The sequence below is a fragment of the Phyllostomus discolor genome, chromosome 13 (genome assembly GCF_004126475.2).
Source record: "Phyllostomus discolor isolate MPI-MPIP mPhyDis1 chromosome 13, mPhyDis1.pri.v3, whole genome shotgun sequence".
NCBI lineage: Eukaryota > Metazoa > Chordata > Mammalia > Chiroptera > Phyllostomidae > Phyllostomus > Phyllostomus discolor.
The window spans coordinates 43,072,257-43,078,256 of record NC_040915.2 but is presented as its reverse complement, the minus strand read 5'-3'; positions in this window follow the sequence as shown (position 1 = coordinate 43,078,256).

Genomic DNA, 6,000 nt, shown 5'->3' with positions numbered 1-6,000 from the left:
TCGGGGAGGTTCACCTGGTTTGCAGGTGTCTGGACCAGAAGGAAGACCGGATGGTTCCACGTGGACAGGGTGGATGTTTTGACCGCCACCTGCCCCTCCCCACTCACCCACGGCAGCCTTGCCCTCCCCTCCCCTCTGCCCGGCTTCCTCTAACCGCCAAGTGCGACGAAGCCAAACTTTTGATTTAAGACGTTTATAAAGGCACTAAGGATGTCCTCTAATATCAGCTTATATATTTTTAATCTGCCGTTAAAGTGATTTAAAGCGGGGCTCTGATGGACGGATGTGATGAAAATTAAAAGTCTCCATCACCTCGCGCCCAGCTGCACGCCCCCGCCCACGGGGCCTCGGGGCCGCCCCCCGGCTCTCTCCGGGGCCTCGCCGCGGGGTAATTAAGTGCGGAGCGGCCAGGGCGGCGGGTCTGCGGCGGGAGCCCGCGGACGCTGGGCACGCAGCCTAACGCGTGGTGACATCTGCTGTCCGTGTAATTAACGAGCCCCCGCGCTGCCGCAGGGCTCAGGGACGCGGCCTGTGCCCGCAGGGAAGGGAGAAAAGGAGAAGCCGGTGGGGGGAGGACTGCACACCCACAGCACGGTTGTCCCTGTCCCTGGTTAGAAGCCAGAGGAGGGCCCCGCCTCCCGCCCTCCCCACTCCCCCGGCAATCTCCTCGGCCTCCTCTGCGAGTTCCCCGGAGGGTGACCGGCCCCCACCCGCCCTTCTCCATCCTCCCGCCCTGCCCTCCGCCCACCCGCCTCTTCCCAGAAAGTCTGACATACACGAAGGCGGCGAGCAGCCTGCTGCGAATCCAGTCTGCCCACCGTCCACGCACTCCCTGCCCCCCTACCCTGTGCCGCCGGCTCCCCTCCGCCCACCGACCCCGTGCCGCCGCCTGGGACGACCCAGGCAGGGGCAGAGAGGGAGACTGTGGGTCTCACTGTCCAGGGCAGGGCAGGGCAGGGCCCCCGTGACTGCCCCCCCATCCCCCACTCAGCTATTGGGACTCTGGCCGTGAGGCTGTTGCTAATTTGGAGGGTTGTGGGGGGTGTGGAGAGCCAGGCCGGGGTCAGGGTGTCTTGACCTGGGGGGGCCCAGAGGCTTGAGTCTCTGATTTGTGAAATCTCAGAAAAGGGGGGGGCCATGAAAGAGAACCTTCACCCCAAACACGGATCATCACAGTCCCAGGCACCCATCGGCACTCACCGGGTGCTGAACTGTGGGCGCATCAGCTCCCACACCCACCCCGGAAGGAAGGGCTGTCCCGGGTCCCAGCCTGCGGATGAGGAGACCGGGAGGGCGCAGCCCGGAGCAGGTGGAAGCAAGACAGGACCCCGCACTCCGCACGCCACGCCATCCCGCCGGTGACCCGGCCCCCACCGAGGGTGGACTGTGTGTGTCCACACAGCCAGCGGGGTGGGCGCGGAGCTGGCCCTGACGCGGGAGCGACATCCACCCCGCACCGCCTCACTTCCCTGTTCACCCGAGGACCGTTCTGCAAGCACCGGCCCCCTGCCAGCCCCCACTGAGCAGTGCGGGCACCGGGCGAGCCTGGTCCCCGCCCCCAGGGTCCTCCCAGCCGGGCGGGGGACGGAGGGAGCCCCAGTGGGCGTGGGAAGGGGGTTGTCTGAGCCAGTTTCCTGCAGGGAGCCCCAGGCCCTCCAGGCAAACCCGGCGGGAGGGAGTCGGTGGCTGAGTCGGGGCAGAAACACCGTCTCGTGCTCTGTTTGACAATCTCCAGGCCTCGCTCTGACCCCAGAGCTCCCCGTGGCAACGGCCCTGCTGCCCGTGGAGGCCTCACTCTGCTGTCCGGCCCCTCTGGCCCTGTGCCGGTCCTCGAACCGTTCAGCTCCCTCCTACCTCAGGGCCTTTGCACGCGCTGCCCCCGCTGCCCGCAACTTCCCCCACCCGCCTCCTGACCCAGCCGCTCCCAGCCAACCCGGTTCTCCTCTCGGGCGTCACTCCCTCCAGGAAGCTCTCTCTGACCCCACGTCTCAGCCCGGTGTCCCCTCTATGCTCAGTTCCCACCACAGGCCAGCCCCTTGGTTCCCGAGTCGCCTGGCTACCTGTCTCTCTCTCCCCTCCCCCTCTGAGCTCCCCCGGCGGGGGCTGGGCCCGGCACACGGGAGCAGAATGAGTGAGCCGAGTGGGGGGGCTCTCCTGTCCCTGCAGGAGCGAAGGTGGGGGCAAGGGTGGTGGCCGTGAGGACACAGCCGCGTGCATAGGGACATCTGGTGGCAGGGGCTGGGGACAATAAGGATGCACCAGCTGTCACATCTCCCCCACCCCGGGCTGCTCCTCAGACCCCCCAGGGAGATGCTCGGGGAAGTCGCTCCCCTCAAGCCCAGGGACGCCTGGGTCTGAAGCTCAGGTGGCAGAGAAGGTTCTAGATGCACTGAAGTCCCTTTGAGACATCCAGGCGGCACCGTCCCTGAGCAGAAAGTGGGGCACTGGCGACATCCAGGTGGAGGTCACTGCCATGTGGCAGGTGTAATTGCCGCAGTGGGGGGTGGGGGGGTAGGGAGGGCTCAGCAGCCTTGGGGGCCCCCAGGGGTGGTGGCCCTTCCCGCCCCTGGGTAGCACTGTGCTCCGGAGTGTGGGCAGGTCCTCAGGCCTCTCCTCACCAGGAGGACAATTCTCTTTAAGACCCCGGCTCTGGAGGGCCCGACGCAGCCACGAGAGAGGCTCTGCCTGGGCAGCAACCCCTCGAGTCCCGGGAGGAAGACAGTGACATGGAGGGCCTGTGGTTGGGAGGGGGCGGAGGGGAGTGTGGGCCACACCCCAGCCCCTCCCCTGGGAGGCCTCCCTGCTTCCCAGGCAGCCTGAGTCTCCCGGCAGCCCCCCCCCCACCTCACCCACCCACCCACCGGAGCTGGCGGGCAGGGAGCCACGCGGGCCTGGGGAACCTGCCCCGGCAGCTGCGCCGCCCTCCTGCGGGCGGGCCTGCGTCCGAACAACAGCCCCGAGTGTGTTCTCCCGGGCCAGAGCGGGTTTGGGGGGCCAGCTCAGACAGGGGCCCTTTGAAGGCGGATGAATCGAGCCCAGTGTCTGCAGGCTGCTGAGGACTCGGGCGGGGCGGCGCGGCCTCCTGTGGGCGCCGAGGAGGGGCGGCGGGGGGGGGGGGGGGGTCGGTGAGCTTGGCTTCCGTCACTCACTCTCCAGAGCGCGAGCCCGGCGCAGGGGAAGGACGCACGGCCCTGGGCTCCGGGTTCGGATTCTGCGCATGCACCAGTTCACTCCGACACGCGCCAGACACAGTGCAGCCGGCCCGTCCCTCCAGGGCCCCCTCGGATCCTACCGCCCACGGCCCGGGGACGCTGAGTGGCATTTGAAACATGGGGCTCACTGGACGCGACCGGGATGGATAAGACGTCCACCCACACCGCCGTGGGGAACAGCCCGCCCAGGTGCACAGGCCGCCCGCCGGCTGGGGAGAGAGCCGCGCGGGGCGGCAGGGACGCTGCGGCGGAACGTGGCCCTGGAGGGGCGGGGCCACCGCCGCAGGACCCCCGCGGCGCCTGTAGGGGTCCGCCCCTCCCCGGCTCCCGTGGGTCTCAGCGGTCTGGTTGTCCCCGGGAATGTCCCACATCTCTCCTTCACCATCTTCATCTGATTCACAGGACTGCATTTCTCCCCCACCTCCGCCTGCCCTGCCCCCGGCCTCCCCCACCCGCCCCCCACCCTGCACAAAGGAGCTTCCCAAAGGGCCGCTCTCGTGGGGGCTCTCCCCACCCTCTGGAAAACAAACTCAGGCTGGGGTCTCTCCACCCCGGCCCAGCCGGCTCTCCCTGACGCCTGCATGGAACTCGTCACCTCCAGGGGAGGGGAGTGAGCCCACCTCCCTCCCTCAGCCTCTTCAGCTCAGCCCCAGCCCTCTCACGGAGGTCCCGGGGGACCCCCGGCCACCCCGAGCAGCCCCCTCTGGCAGAGGGGACGCGGTGCTGAATGTGCACTGCGCTGGGTGCCCTGGGAGGCGTCCACAAATCGGGAGGCCGTCTGGGGACAGGACCCTTTGGTGCCAACAGGGAAGCACCCCACTCTGGACCTCAAGAGCCAGGTGGCTGCCCACCCCGGGGCCCGGGGCGTCACCCCACAGCATGGCCCGATCCCTGCACCCCTGGGGGCACTCCCGCCTCTTCCAGGCCCGCACGGCCCCCAGCTCGGCCCTTCGACACCAACCGGGAGCTGTCTCTTCGGGCAGATAAAGGGACCTGGCGAGCCTCCATTGTCCCTGGCCGCAGGGCCGGTGCCGCACAAACAGGAGGTGACTGCGACAAGAGGCTCGAAGCAAAGAGGGTCACCGGAAACTGCTTTCCGTCCTGCGGCCCCGAGACCCCGACACTCTCCTGTGCAGCGGAGGCGGTGCGGCTGGGCGCAGGGGACACCCCGCAGGGGATGGGCCACGGCCTCAGGGGCCACGTCCTCCTCAAAGCCCGGCCCGGTCCCTGCTGGACCCTGGGGCTAACACACCCCGGGGTGCCCAGGAGAGACCCAGAAGTCTGGGAGGGGCCAGGGCCCCTTTCTCCCTCCTGGAGCCCCCGCCGGCCCACCAAGCAGAGACGAGAGGAAGCCCAGCGTGGGGTGGGGGTGGTGGGGTGTGCCGGCCCGGACGGCCTCCCGCACGGCCAGATGGCCGGCCATCTGCAGTCCCCTCCTCCTCCTGCAGTGGCCAGGCCCGGCGCCTCCCCAGAGCCGGCAGAGCATGGCGAGGCCGTGTGCCGCCTGGCCGGCCCCGCGGGCGGGAGGCGGGGGCCATCCCCGAGAGGGAGGCACGGGTGGGCCCGCCGGGCTGGCTGCGAAGGCCCCTGTCTGACGCAGGCGCCTCTGTTCTGGGAGACTCGGGGGCTCCGGGGAAGAGTTCGGCTTCACCCACTCAAATATTCGTTCAGTCCTTCACTAAACGCCAGTGCCTGCCAGCTGCTGGGCACTGGAGATACAACAAAAACACACCAAACGTTTGTTGAACACCTATCGTGTGCCGTCACTTTCTAGGAACCGGATACAGTCGTGAAGAAAACAAGCATATCAGACACTCACCACACGCCAAGCATGCGGCCGGTGACAACAGTGATCGAACGGATGTTTCCTGTGCGCCTACTATGCGCTAGGAGCTGTCCCGGGTCCTGGGAATGCAGCAGTGCACTGACTAAACATTGTCGAGTACCTACTACGTGCCGGGCACTGGGCTACAGTGGAGGCTGAGAAGGGCATGGCCCCTGCCCTCACGGAGCTCACGGTCTCCGGGACAAGGGGACAGGGGACAGGTGAGCAGCAACAGGAGCAAAATGGAGGTGAAGGGAAAGACAATGGCAGACGTGCCTGCATGATTATAGATGGGGCAGTCAGGGAAGGCTTCTCAGAGGAGGCAACAGGAGCACAGACCTGGATGGAGCAAGGAGCCAGCCCTCATGCTCCCTGGGGAAGAACATTCCGGGCGGAGGGAACGGCCAGAGGCAATTCCAGCTGTGGGACTGGGCTCCGTGTGCCTGAAGCGGCTGTGGGGGTCGGAGCCCCTGGGCTAGAGCGGGTGAGCCCTGGGAGGGTAGGGGTGGGGTGGGAGACAAGGAGTGGGTGGGGCCCTGGGGTGGGTCTGGGGGGGGGACAGTGAGGCCTAGGAGAAGACCCAAGAGGCTTGGGGGTGGGCGTGGGGCCCCTAGGCCCTCCCACGCAGACAGAGGTGCTCCTGGGCCCCACCTGCACCGAGGGCCGGGTCTGGGGCCGGTTCTGCCCCAGGGAGTCTGGGGGTGGGCACCCAGAGGGTCCCCTTTCGAGGACCAAAGGGGGAGGCACGCGGGAAAGCTGCAGTCCAGCCCCGAATCTCTCAGGGGGGGGCCCCTGGTCCATCTGAGAGAAGGCAAAGCGGTGCCCCCGGCCCCTCGCTGGGCTCTCGGCTCAGGCGCCCTGGAGCCCGCAGCTCCTGTCAGCCGCTCCGCCGCCGCCCCCCCTCCCCAGGGCTCTGAAGGTGATGGCCCGGCCGACCCCCTGCTGGCGTCTGAAGCTGTCAGC